Raw genomic sequence first — 14,122 nt, 5'->3', positions numbered from 1 at the left:
TCATAGCAAGATGTGTTTGATGGTTTTATAATATTGTTTTCATTCAGACTTTTTAAACTGATCTGCTTTATCAAAGAAAATAATCCTGCAAAGTGAACATAGTCCTTTATAGGTACAGTTCCCCAAAGGGCAGCTGTTATGTGAATGAAGTTAGTGCACTGGGACCACAAGGAAAGACGCACTTCAATTGGGAAGAGGTGCACTGGGACCAGAAACTCAGTGCATTCAAACCACATCAGGGTGCATTTAATCCCTTTTGGCAGCATACAATATTATTCAAGTTTTAATGGGGTCAAATGAAAGTTTCTATTTATAAATAAACTATTTTTATTATTTACCAATATTTTAAACATTTATAGATTGAAATAAAATAAAATCAAAAGTTTAATCTAAGCAGAATAATACATTACTTTAGTCTTTTACAAAAACAAGTCCAGTTTCAACACTTCAGACTGGTTAACCTAAAACAAAATACACAGTCCACTGCGTTTAGTGAGCTAATACAAGGCATTATGATTTATACAAATGCTGTAGCATTTGTATAAATCATAATGCCTTCTTTGTAGAAGATTAAAGCCAAGAACATATAATAAAAATTAATAAAAATGAAACCACCTAAATTTCACTGAAGTATAATGAAGATATCAATCTTTCTATTTCCACTAAGAATAACATTTCATGGAAATATTCAAACTTATAACTTCATATACAAGTGCATATAAGGACAATGCTGAATAACAAAAGGAAGAAAACCAAGTTAGCCAAAGACAATAATAATTCTTTATTTGGAAATCATACAAAAAATACACCGGAACAAGAAAAGTGGAGAAGGTAAAGGAAAGTTTCTTAACCTAGCACTGTACAGTGTTATTGAGAACAATTATAAGAAAAAAAACAAAGTCATTTATTTTATCTTTGCATAAAGGTTACACAACCATTTTGCATCAAATTCACTCTGGCCAAAATACTTTGGCTCTGCCTTGCCTTCTAATAAAGACTCTGCAAATGAAGAGCCTTCATCTGCATTTTCAGTGAGACCCTCCTCCAGATTCTCCTTCTCTTCTTTGAGTAACAGCAATGATGATGGTCATGAATTGGATCATAAAAATATAAATATGGTTTTCCTTTTTATTGTCCCTTAGGTTGCTATTGCTTTTTTTTCTATAGATTTTGCAGACAAGTTCACAATAATTATCTCCACATCAAGTGTAACTTACTTTGGGGTGCAAAACATTAACAAATCTGTCAGTGCAACTGAACATCCTCCCTGATGAGTGACTTTGCTTGTGCATTTTGACACCTGAAAAACAGTCTGGCATTCAGAACCAATGACTGTGATTTGCAGAATAGAAGACAAAAGTACAACATGCAGTGTAAAAGAACAATATCTATGCTCCACGTGTGCTCACATATGTTATGAATCTACAAGAGGAAAACTGTTTCAACATCGTGTGGAAGAATGACAACTTTCTTCTGAGTTAACACATTTACTCTAAGATTAACCTAATGAAAAAACCTAATGAAAAAGAACTCTTGGAAACCAAGTGCAGATACAGGATATGACTTCTTTCTAGCATGAGTTTTCACATACATTTTGAGACACCTTCATTCAAAACAGACGCAGGAGTCAAGTTAAATAAAATCATGTAATAAAAACTACTTGGACAGAGATCAAGTAAACAGTTTCTGTCTAGTGTGAATTCTCTTGTCTTTTGACAGGACTTGGTTGAGAAAAACTTCTTTGACATATAGAGTAACTGTATGGTTATTCTCTGGCTTATGTTATTCTTAATTTTCAATTTATATCAGGGGTGCAATGGGCCCCAGCCTGGGGTCTATGGTTGCGCCTCTATATTCCACTAGCCTTATATCCAAGGGCTCGTTTCAAGGTGTTTACCATTGCTTTGAAGGCAGCAATCTGCACCTCATTTATACTGGGCAACTTTGTATACCCTGGAGATATTTTCTCAGATTTTTCTTTATAAGCCCTGTTGCTCCTACCACCAAAGGTATTTTTTTCTATTTCCTTCAGTTCCATGTGCTTTTCAGGTCATTCTTCAGTTGGTATTTTGTTATTTTATGCCTTTCAGCTCTATTGAGGCCAAAGTCACTGGTTACTGCCACATCTATAATCTTCGCTGTTTATTCCTCCTTGTTCCAGATCATAGCACCTCCTTCTATATATCTTCCGGTTGGAATTTCCTTGTCATAAAAGATGGCAACAGTCCTATTGCAGGCGACTGGATCTGGTTCATGCTCCAACACTTTTCCTTTCACTTCAATTCTATATTCTTTACATATTTTCCAATAATGACAATCTGCAAGCAGGGTCTTGCAGGCTGATATCACATGACTAACACTCTCAACCGCTGCATGACAAAACCTACACAGGTCATTTGCTGATTTGCCTGACATTTTCTTGAAGCCGTTTGTCAGGATGCCTCAGTCTTGTGCTCCTATTAACAGTCTTTCTCCATCACAACCTAGATCTCCATTTCTTGTCCATCTAAATGACTCTTCTTTGCCTATGTAACTTTTTAAATTCTTCTTGAAATCTTCCTGTCCTTCCATCTTTCCATTTTAAGACTCTCCTCTCTGTGACTGTACTTCTGCCTAGTTTTCATGGCTATTGTTGCTGTTGGAGTCTGGTCAGTGACCTCTGTGTCTTTTATCAGATCTCCTGCAAAGTGTTCTTGGCCAGTTTTGTTATTGATGTTAGTTGGCTCAGGGCTTCATTATGGTGTTGAGCAACCTTTTTGATGTTTTCGTCCTCAGAGCTTACTTACTTACTATTGGTGCTCTGTAGGCCTGGTTGATCTCAGTCAGGCCTAATCCACCTTCTCTGCGAGGGAGATATATTCTGTCCATACACTGGTGTCTGTATGTGACTGTATGTAGGGTGAGATTCTTCCTGGTTTTAATATCCATCCTGTCTAACTCACCTTATGGCCAGTCTACAATGCCAAAACCATGTCACCAATGGTATCGCCAGTTGGTTTATGGCAGTGATCCTGTTCTTTGGTGTTAATTCTTTAAGTGGCTGATATATTCTTTCTTTATCTTTTCTCTCACTTTCTTGTGTTCTATACAAGTGTTTACTTCTATTTCCAAGTACTTACATGCAGACTCCTCTGCCGGGTCTTCAACTTACATGACTTCCTCTACCTTTAAGCCTTCTGATGTTACTCTCTTCCTTTTCTTTATTGTACTCTTGGCACACTTGTCCAAACCAAATTCCATGCAGGTGTCATTTGAGAATTGGTGGACTGTCCTAACTTGTTCTTCCAATTTTTCTTCTGAGTCTGCAAACAACTGCAGGTCATCCATGAAGAGCAGGTGGGTGATTCACTCTTTTATTCTCTTTTCTGCTTCTGCTTTTGCTTAAGTCATAGCCAGTGTTAATGTTGTTCAAGATTTTCCTAAGCGGATCTATAGTCAAGCAGAATAGAACTCGTGAAAGGCTGTCACCCTGAAATATTCCTCTTTGGATCTTTATGTCTGGAATTACTATCTGGCCCTCTGTGTGTGTTAGACAGAGAGTGGTCTTCCACTTACTCATTCGTGCTGCCAAGAAAGATCTTATTTCCCCATTGATGTTGTCTAATTCCATACATTTGAATATCCAGGTGCACAGCACAGTATCAAATGCCTTCGCGCAATCTATCAAAGCCATATTAAGATTCCTTTGTCTTTTCTTACAATCTTCTAATATTGTTTTGTTTATTAGCAGTTGATCTTTAGTGCCTAATTTGTTTCTTGTGCATCCCTTTTGTTCTATATCCATATATTTGCCTTGATCTAGGTGTTCACAGATCTCGTCTGCTATGACTCCTGTGAGCCATTTGTAGGTTGTTGGAAGGCAGCAGATGCGTCTATATGTGTTAGGGAGCTCAGTCTCGGAGCTTTTAGGGAGAAGGTTGGTACATATTTCTTGTTGTGAGCCACTCTGGTGATTCTTCTTCTCCTCTTACTATTCTAGAAAAGGCTTGCGCATAAATGTGGTGTAGTGCAGTGATCTTTTTTTGTTAGAAATTTGGGATCATTTCTATTACTGTTATTTTGAAGTTATTATATTTTCATTTTCTTTGTTACTTTTTCTATGGTGAACCTTATTGGTGGCATTTGCTATTTCTAGCTGTTCTGACTAATAGGGTCAATCCATGAATTTTCTTGGTTTTGTCTAAGGTCTTCAAACAGTGGCTTCCAAAATCTCTCTAGTACTTCCTTGCTCATCTTCCTATACAATCATTGGAATTTCACCAAACTGCCTATTTATCTGTTTTACTTTTATTCTGTTGTTTCTTTCCTATTTGTGAAGCTAGGGCCTTTATATTGGCTTGGTGTTCTGCCATTTTTCCACTCATTTGTTCATCCCCTATTCTGTATTTTTTCTGTATTTTCCATATTTTTTTGAGCAGATTTTGAGTGATTTTGATCTGTCATATCATTTGAGAGATCTCTGCTTTAACTGGTTTATTTTATCATGTTGTTTCTTTTTCCTCTCTAGTATGCAACCTCATATGACGTGTAAGATTTCCTTTCTGGGAAAATGCTTTATCACATTCTTTGCACATGAATGGCTTCTCTCCACTGTGCAATCTCATGTGACGTGTAAGACTTAGTTTGTGGGAAAATGCTTCCCCACATTCCTTGCACATGAATGGCTTCTCTCCTGTATGGATTCTCATATGACTTGTAAGAATATCTTTCCTCGGAAATGCTTTCCAACATTCCTTACACATAAATGGCTTCTCTCCTGTATGCAATCTCAAATGACTTGTAAGATGATGTTTCTGGGAAAATGCTTTCTCACATTCCTTGCACATGAATGGCTTCTCTTCAGAATGGATTTTCATATGAGCTTTAAGAGCTGATATCTGGGAAAATCCTTTCCCACATTCCTTGCAAATGAATGGCTTCTCTCCGGTATGGATTCTCATATGAACTATAAGATTATGTTTCGATGAAAATGCTTTCCCACAGTCATTGCATATAAATTTCTCTCTGGTAGGATTTGTCATATCACTTGTAAGATTAATTTTCTTGTAAAATGCTTTCTCACAGTCAGTTGATCTGAAAGGCTTCTCTCCATTGTGACTATTTCTTCTTTCTTGTTTTACTTCCTTTTTGCAAGTTTGTGGATGTTTTTCATTCACTGTTGAATTCATTTCATATGAATAGTCATCATCTTCATTAGACTCACAGAATTCCTCTGGTTCTATTTTGATGTCCATCAATGGATCCAGAGACAAAAAGTCTTCATCACTGGTTCCACTAAAGGCAGCCAAGTTGCTGTTTTCTTGATTTATGGAAGGTAGTGATAATGCACCTTCAGTTTCACTTTTCAAAGGAAATTCTAAAGAATGTCCTGGATTCATTTTAGCCTTTTTTCCTGTCCTGCTCTGTAATGACAATGTGTTCAATTCACAACTCTTAACACACAATTGTTTACAAATAATTACTGAATAAATCTGTTAAAAAGTTAAGTACAAAATCTTGAAGGATACAAACAGATTTCACTGCTGATGTATGAATCTAATATTCAACACAAATTTTACTTGTTGTTTAAATTTGTTAAATACGCATACAATAATTCACTGTTGTCGCATACACTTTAAGAGTTGCTATTGGTAATATTCCATGTAGTACGAATAAACAACATGCATTTCCCAAAATCCTGATGCTAATCAAAACTGACGAAGGAAGGAAGGTTCTTCTGAGGGAGAATCTGAAATCAAAGATTGCAACACAGTTAGGAAAAATAATGCCAGAACTGAAGCAGCAAAATAATAAATCAAATTCAATTCAGGTTCCCATAAAGGTCTCAGACCAATTAACAAAGCATGCATTTGATAGTTCTATCCAAACATGAAAACAATCCTACCAAACGTTGCCCAGACACAGCATCAAAATATTCCTCAGGCAATAATACAACAATAGATTAACAGTTAATATTGACGTCCACCGCCTCACATCTGTAAACCTTCTTAGCTTTACATTACAATATAAATTACTTATGAACATATCTTATTAACAAATCAAAGGCCAAGAATAGAAAATGCAAGAGACCAGCATAAGAGTTTTGTGGGGTAACAGCAGGAAGGGTACAGTACACAGCAAATGCTTAATTATATGTGATCCAGCTATACATAACACCATATTATCCACAGATGGGGTAGATAATAATAAAAAATAGTAAGGGTGAATTGAGTGGTAATTTGAAGAGAGATGAAAGTTTACAAATTAGTTTCACTGATTGTTATTGTTGATACAATACATGAGTAGCTATTATGACCAGCAACACTGATGACAGTCTTGGAAGGCATGTGCTGCTACATTTCTTTAAATATGACATTTTTTTCAGTTATACGAACCAGAGTTTTTTATGAAGGAGTATCTTTCAGTACATGTTGGAAATGGGTTAACTAGTTGTTAAAAAGAGTGAGTAAGGTAATGAACAAAGAGGGGTGGCTGTAATGGGAGAAATGATATAAGGTTTATGTTTGCATACCTATGAAAATTTCATATTATAGCATTTCCTAGATTAGTGTATCTGCATATGCATGGCTTACGACCTGGCAATATGATCACATTTAACTCCAGCCCTACCAAAATTTACATGAATGTATACATACATAAATAAAAATGAATCAGTAAAAAGCCCTTTTGGTTTTCAATGCCGCAAAGGTGGAATGACTACAATTTTTTTTAAGTAATTTGTATTTTTCCTACAATACAAACCTGAAGGATATAATTGCAGCACAAGCTGGGAAAACAGCCGTTTAATTTTAGATAAAGTGGTTGACTATCAATGGTAGGGTGGGAGTCCTGCCCACCCCTATCCTTATGCTTCACTTTAACCTTTTGGCTCAGGTAACAGAAAGAGGGGTGGCTTGAGTTGGCCAATTTATGTAGTTTGTTCCTAAACAAATGAAACCTTCAGTCTTCATGTATGGAAACTTACTTCTTGATGGAAGGATTCTCAGTAAATCTCTGAATTGACTGGTACCTCAATTCACCTGGGCCTCCTTCCTGTGCTTCTGACCTGTTGAGCTTATGGCATGTTCAATTATTGGGCATGTATAGCATCATCGATTCAAAAAGGGTTTGCATGAACCCCTCGTGTCAGAGACAATAAAAAATAATAAAACCAATGGCTTTTATTTAATTGTCAGCTCCTCTCTCCCTTTGCTAGAGAGAGGGAATGGCCATGCACCTATTAACCTACAGACTTCTAGATTATAGACAGGGTACAGTACTCAATTATATAGCTCACCTGTATCACACACCAACCTTCCCTCTGCCCTACAGGCGAGGAAGGGTATAAAAAAATAAAGGGAAGAGAAGGAGGCCAGTCACTCACTCACACTCTCTCTTTGTGACTGAACAACTTGGGCCAGATGCTATCTGTCTCTCTAGGGAAGCCAGGTGAGGTACACAACTTGTTGACCAGCCACCAGAGGACCCAAGGAAAAGTGTCCATGGACCCATGGGCAACATCCCGAAGGTAGAAGGATGTGAATGTAGTTTTTCCTGAACACACTCCCACCCTTAGTACTTGTGGAACCGACAGGTTCTTCCAGAATGCAAGTGACAGACCAATGCCCCTAACCTTGTAAGCTCTTACTCAGAAAGTACTCCTAACTACCTCGTCTGAAGTAGAGTGGACTCTCTTGATTTTTTCACTAAGCCAGAAAATAATCTTGTTCTTAGACACCTCTTCCTTAGTTGAGCCAGCACTAACAAAGAGTCATCGACACTCAAGACGGAGATGTCGAAACCTCTTTAGAAAGCACAACACTCAAACTGGACACAGTAGTATATTGTCTTGATCACTACCAGCAAAGTCCTCTAGGAAGGGGATCGAAAAGAACTTGAATCTGGTGTCAGGAACTGATGGATTCTGAGTCTTCACTATGAATTCTGGGACAAACTAGAGCGCGGCAGATCTTCATCCCTTCAAGTGTTTAACACTGAAGGAAAGTCCATGAAGTTCACCAACTCTCTTAGATGCCAATGCCAGGGTAAGCAAGAACACAGTCTTGAAGGTCAGATCCCTGTCTGACAACCCTCATAAAGGATAGGGGGCACAAGTCAAGCTCTGTAAGACAAGAGTCACATCCCACTCAGGGGGACTGAATTCCTGGAGATCTCCACAAGGAAGAGAGGTGGACACCTTTCAAACAAAGGATTAGTCCAAGGGCAGCTCTGTAGCCCCTGAACGCTGACATGGAGAGAAACTTCTCTTGGCGAAGAAAGACAAGAAAGTCTGCGACATGCTGAGGAGGAGATCCGACCTGACAGATAACCCATCAATGACACCAACAACAGAAGATGACCCATTTCCTCTGGTACACAGCTGCTGAAGATTTACAAAGGTATTAAGACGTCTCGGTCGCTGTGTGATGAGAAAATACTTCTCACTCGCAAGAAATGGTGGATAGTCTTCAGGCGTGAAGTGACAGTTCTCTCACAGCCTGGTGATACCTCTCTATGAGCAGCTGGCACCTAGGAAAGTAGAGCTAGCAGGTCTGAATACCACTCAGCAAGTGGTCACTTGGTAGCAACAAGGGTCATCTGAGATTTGGGGTGATCATGACCCTGCTGATCACCCAATGAATCAAACAAAATGGAAGAAAAGCATAGGCCTTGGAGATTGTCCCATGGGTGTTGGAAAGTATCTTCTATTGCTGTCCATGGGTTTGGCACAACAGAACAGAATGCCAGGAGCTGTTGTGCAAGGTTGCAAAGAGGTCTATGGGTAGTAAACCCCAAAATATTGAACAATCTTTCTGTAATGTCTTGGGTGTAGGGACCACATTGTCCCTATCTCCTGACCCTGGCGACTGAGCTTGTCTGCCACTATGTTCTGGTTCCCTGGGATATACCTGGCTGACAGCTCTACTGATCATGCTACTGCCCACTCATGAACTTGCATTGTCAACATGTGGAGCTGAAAGGAAACCAATTCCTCTGCTTGTTGACCTATGACAATACTGTACAGTTGTACAGTATTGGCAGGTTAGGGTTGTCGACCACCTCACGCAAGGGGGATTTTCCCGTAAGTTTGGCACAGTCTCTAAAAATGCTCATAGATGCTTACCTCTAGAGTTTAAACACAAAATATGACTTTAACCATGCTCCATAAGTCTTAAGCTAACTTTTGAATAAAATTTAAGTTACTGTAATTTAATTTAAAAGTTAGCTTAATACATTACCCTTAAAAAAAAGTAAATGATTGGTAAAACTATATAAGTGTAAGAAGATTACAGACATACAACGGAGAGAGAGAGAGAGAGAGAGAGAGAGAGAGAGAGAGAGAGAGAGAGAGAGAGGAGAGAGACGATGACGAGAGAGAGAGAGAGGAGAGAGAGAGAGAGAGAGCGAGACGCCCAGACGTTTAGAGACGATCTTGCGAAGAGAGACTTGAGGGATGAGAGAGAGAGAGAGAGAGAGAGAGAGAGAGAGAGAGAGAGAGAGAGAGAGAGAATTATTATTTTCATAATTCAATGTAATTTAATTTAAACATAAAAGCTTGAAAACTTATAAATTACATATGGAATTAAAGAAACACTTTTGCAAGTTTTTTTCAAGAGTTTGAAAATGTTGCATTTGTTTTTGCACATCTTTGAGATATTCTTGTATGATAAATAGTTATGTTCCAATGAAAAGTTTGTGCTATTAAGAATTCGCACAACTCGAACAGCATAAGATTGAGGTATTACTGCATTGTTGATATAAACACCATGGAGTGCACCCCACCACCTTGAGATCCTTCATTCTCCACTGAACAGAACGAAGGTGAAGCTACTCCTGTGTTGTGTTCATGGAGGGCCTTTTTGCTCCCGACCTGCATGCGAAGACACACTCCAGTAACGGCAAACTTCACCATATCGCTGCCCGAAAATGCCCCAATTCAAGAATAAATACCACCGAAGACGACATTAATACGATGAATAATACCAGCAGTGACGTCACGCGGCCTTTACCCAATCAAAATGAAGCCTGGCGTGATGATATGCAACTGAGAAGATCGGCGCGCCTGCTGAACATGCGATCGGGAGCTGGCTTGAGCCCACAGCCAGGCAGCCAATGAAAAAGAAGCTCCCCACCCACTAGCCAATGAAAAGGCAGTGGCACGACGGCCCCCGCTGCGCCACCGCAATATAAGCAGCTGGACTCACCCTCTCACTTCAGTCCTTCAGCCACCTCCGCCCAAGAGGATGTCTGAGGTTTATTCAGACGAAATGTCTGGAAAGAATGGAAAGAATAGAAAAGAAATAGAATTTAACATCAATTCTATCTTCAATAAATTCTACAGGATATACCCAAAAATTTGACAACCCCAACTGAAATTTTTTACCAATAAAATCCAATCGTTTGACCTAATTGAGATATGTCAACCTTCGGTGCGTTGCTCACCAGTTTAAGCAACAATGAGAAAGCAATAATTAGAAAAATAGAGAAGAACCTGTATAAAATTAATGCAGCTGAGGCAGCAATCACTTTTAATAAAACATATTATTATTATTATTATTATTATTATTATTATTATTCTTATTATTATTATTATTATTATTACAATAATAAAATAATAATAATAATAATAATAATTAATAATATTATAATCATATAATTATTAAATAATAATAATAATAAATTAATATAATAATAATTAATTAATAAAATAACTAATAATAATAATAATAATAATAATAATAATAATAATAATAATAATAATACCTTTATTCCACAATATTACAGTGGGTATTCTTACAATGTGCATTTGTAGGGGAACGAGATCACTGTGTAGACGAGTGAGTACATGGCCAAGTGCATTTGGTTTAACATCTGAGTTCAGTGATGCAAGATTCAAGAATTATTTCAGATTAAGCTAAGAACAATTTGATGAGGTGCATATCATGATGCAAAGTGACATATCATCTGAAGGTTGCGATGCCCAAAAACCATTTGGGGTAGAGAAAAACTGGCTGTTTTTAATGTCAGTTTTATTTTCCTTCATGTCTGTCTTTCTGCATTATAGGAATGGAGGAAAGAATCCACTGATGAACAATTCCCTTTTCTTTTGACCTGCAATACGGCCTCCATAATGTCATTATAATGATAATCATGAAAAGGAAAAATAACAGGGAAAACAGTGTTGATAAGCACTCAGGTCTTTCCGAGAGACTCATCAGAAATTAACAAAATCATCAGACATAATTATGACTTTCACATCATATAATAATTTGTTGGAAAATCAGGGGATGTGTCCTGATACTGTTCTGAAAGCACAGGGACAGACTGTGTTATGTCAGTTGTAGATGCATCAGTAGGTGTATATGCACGACAAGTAGGACCATAGGATGAGTGGGAGGAATGGCTTTGGGGATAAGGAGACAAGCAGAGCAAGGTTTCTTCAGCGTCTGAAACTATGCGAAATTCATCCCTTTTTATCTTGTGCTGTAAGGCTGGTGGCATTTTTGCCGTCGTTGTGTAAATGGTCATGAAAAAATTATAAAGGGGATCTCTTGCTTCCTGTCCAAATTTTACCTCAATTTTTTTCCTGTCAAATGCTCTCTGTTTAACTCTCTCTTTATGATTGATTAAGATTGATTCCTTGAGCACAGCAGTAACAATCATTCTGATTTTTCTTTACTACTCTTGCATGAGCTGTAGGGTCAACAATACTCTCACTGCCATCATCTAATTCATCGTCGAGTCCGGGATTTTAACGTGAAGCAGTGCTGAGTTGTGTGTTCCCTTCTTCAACCGAACTACTATTATCACCAAATGTCCGTACGCTCTCCTTGTCAGTCAGAGGATGATATCATGTGGATTACTGAGCAAGTTACTTCCTGTGCCGCATGTGCGCAGAAAACTGCGTTTCAAACACTGCGTGACGCAGGCCGGAGCAGGTCTGCCCCTGCGCATGCTGTCCTGCTTGACAATGTGCGTGCTTCCATTTAAAATAGTGAAATGCAGTATTCTGCCCTGTTCTGTGCTGCGTTGCCTGTGTCGCCTGCGTCTCAATGTGCGCCCGGCCTTAGACCTCTGGTATGTCTTCTCCCCGGTGTGGGGGAGTGGGACGGTGATGTTCGTCTAGGAGCCGGTGGGCCAGACAGCCACCTCCTCTACACAATCACTGTGCACTGCACTAACGCTAAATTGACTGCCTTTTTCCATTAAGGCTTTAACAGAAGCACTAAGCTCCATCATCAAACTTGCTAAAAATTCAAACTCCTTATCAAATTCTGATTCGAGGCTGCAATGGTATTGGGATCGGGAGCAAGCAAACCTGGAATAGAAGTTAATGGCACAGAAGCAGGAGGAGAAAGGATTGAAGAAGCAACAGGAATTACAGGCAAAACAATCATGCTATCTTCTACTAATTCAGCAGCCTGAACATCATCTAAACTAGATTTAATTTCTGCCTGAGCAGCTGCTGTCCTCTTTCTGTTCATATCCATCTTGTCCTGATGGGACCTAAAAATTTACCATTGCTTGCCGTCCCATTCACAACATTCAGCACAAGTGATTTCTTTCTTGCACTCTTGACCTGTACATTTACTACATCTGGTATGTGGATTGAAACAAGATTTAGATAACCTGGTCTTAAAATCATCTGCACAAATCCAAACACTAGTTCTCCTAGAATCAAACATATTTGAAAGAATGTGCTATCACAAAATAAAACAGAGAATTCACCAAGAACTCTGAACTCATCAACACAATACACTGAAGAAGGCTGCCTAAATCCACCGATGTTCACCGGGAGCCGGTAGAATACGAATTGAAGCTCTCTGCCAGGTTGTTCCATATATAAGCCCCGGTAGTGGGCGGGGCATTCCAGATACACCTTAACCAACACTAGTGCTACCGTAGATTTTCAACTGGTAGGCTACCATAGGTAGGAAGCTCTTAGTTATATAACTACTGGGTAAGTTCCATGTAAAAAACAGAGGTTTTGGTGAGCAGTATGGAAGATTGAGGCAGAAAAGTAATACAAAAAAGAAGAGGCTCCATTATAAAACAGGAGAAGTTTAAATATCACAAATTTTAAAAGTAAATTGTATTTTTCCTAACCATACAAACCTGAGGTCCTTTACATAAGGAATTACTTCCTGAGTATGCTAGAAATAGGTTGTAAGAGAATAACAAGGTAGTTAAGCAGTAACTGCTTGTTCCCTAGGTGGGAGTCCCGCCCGACCAGATGTAAACATTCCACTTTGCTTTAGGCCCAGGAACAGATTAAGGGGTGGCATGAGGAGGACATAAATGTGAAAGGACCTCAGGTTTGTATAGCTAGGAAAATTACAATTTACTTTTAAAATTTGTGATTTGTTCATACACATAATACAAACCATCGGTCCTTTACATAAGGAAGACTCACTGATTGGTAGGAGGAATCTGATAGTCCTGTGAACAGACTGGTGTTCGCCCAACCAAGATTCCCAAACAGGTCATAAGACCAAGTGAGGGGGGGGGGGGGGAATCTTGCCTCTGTCCAATTGATCTGGACCAATTCATAAGAGGGAGACAAGTGTAGCCTCTTATGAATAGCAAACAAGAACTTACAGTCGGAAGCAAGAAGACAAATATACAAGTATCGGGTTTGACTTATGCCAATGTCCTCTTCCCCCCTTGTTTGTTAGGGAAGAGATGGATATTTGCTTCTATACCCTAATGAAAGGGAAAGAATGGAGCTTAGTAATATAGCTTACTTGCATCAACCACCCTCTCCAGCATGTGACGACCGCAGCTTCCTGTCCAAAGAGAAGCCAGTCACACTCTCATTCACACCCATTCATATGGTTAAACAAGGCAAGATGCAACTTTGTCCAGTTAGAGGAGCTGGGTAAGCTACACAACTTGTTGAGCAGCCACCATGGGTCACAAGGAAAAGGTATCCAAGGACCTATGAGCAATATCCTGAAGGTAGAAAGAGGTGAATGTGGTCTGGTTGGATGAAACCCCTCCTTTCAGTACCTGTGGAACCAACAGGTTCTTGCATGGGTTCTCAGACGAAAGGTACCAGTGTTGAACCTACCTTCGGAGGAGTACGCTTTCCTGATCACCTCACAAAGCCAAAAAGAGATAGTGTTTTTGGACACATCTTTCT

General features: G+C 38.9%; 1 long non-coding RNA gene across 1 annotated transcript in view; it reads right to left on the bottom strand.

Annotated features, from left to right (window-relative positions):
- Positions 1-364: 364 nt before the first annotated feature.
- The window catches only part of LOC135204731 (uncharacterized), a 442,014-nt gene continuing 428,256 nt past the window's right edge, over positions 365-14,122 (bottom strand). The window contains exon 3 of the long non-coding RNA XR_010312317.1: positions 365-5,728. This is a non-coding gene — a long non-coding RNA (uncharacterized LOC135204731). The remainder of the gene's footprint in view (positions 5,729-14,122) is intronic.

Source organism: Macrobrachium nipponense, chromosome 47 (assembly GCF_015104395.2).
Source record: "Macrobrachium nipponense isolate FS-2020 chromosome 47, ASM1510439v2, whole genome shotgun sequence".
NCBI classification, from domain to species: domain Eukaryota; kingdom Metazoa; phylum Arthropoda; class Malacostraca; order Decapoda; family Palaemonidae; genus Macrobrachium; species Macrobrachium nipponense.
Note: the sequence above shows the minus strand (reverse complement) of the source record. Positions and strands in the feature narration are given on the sequence as shown.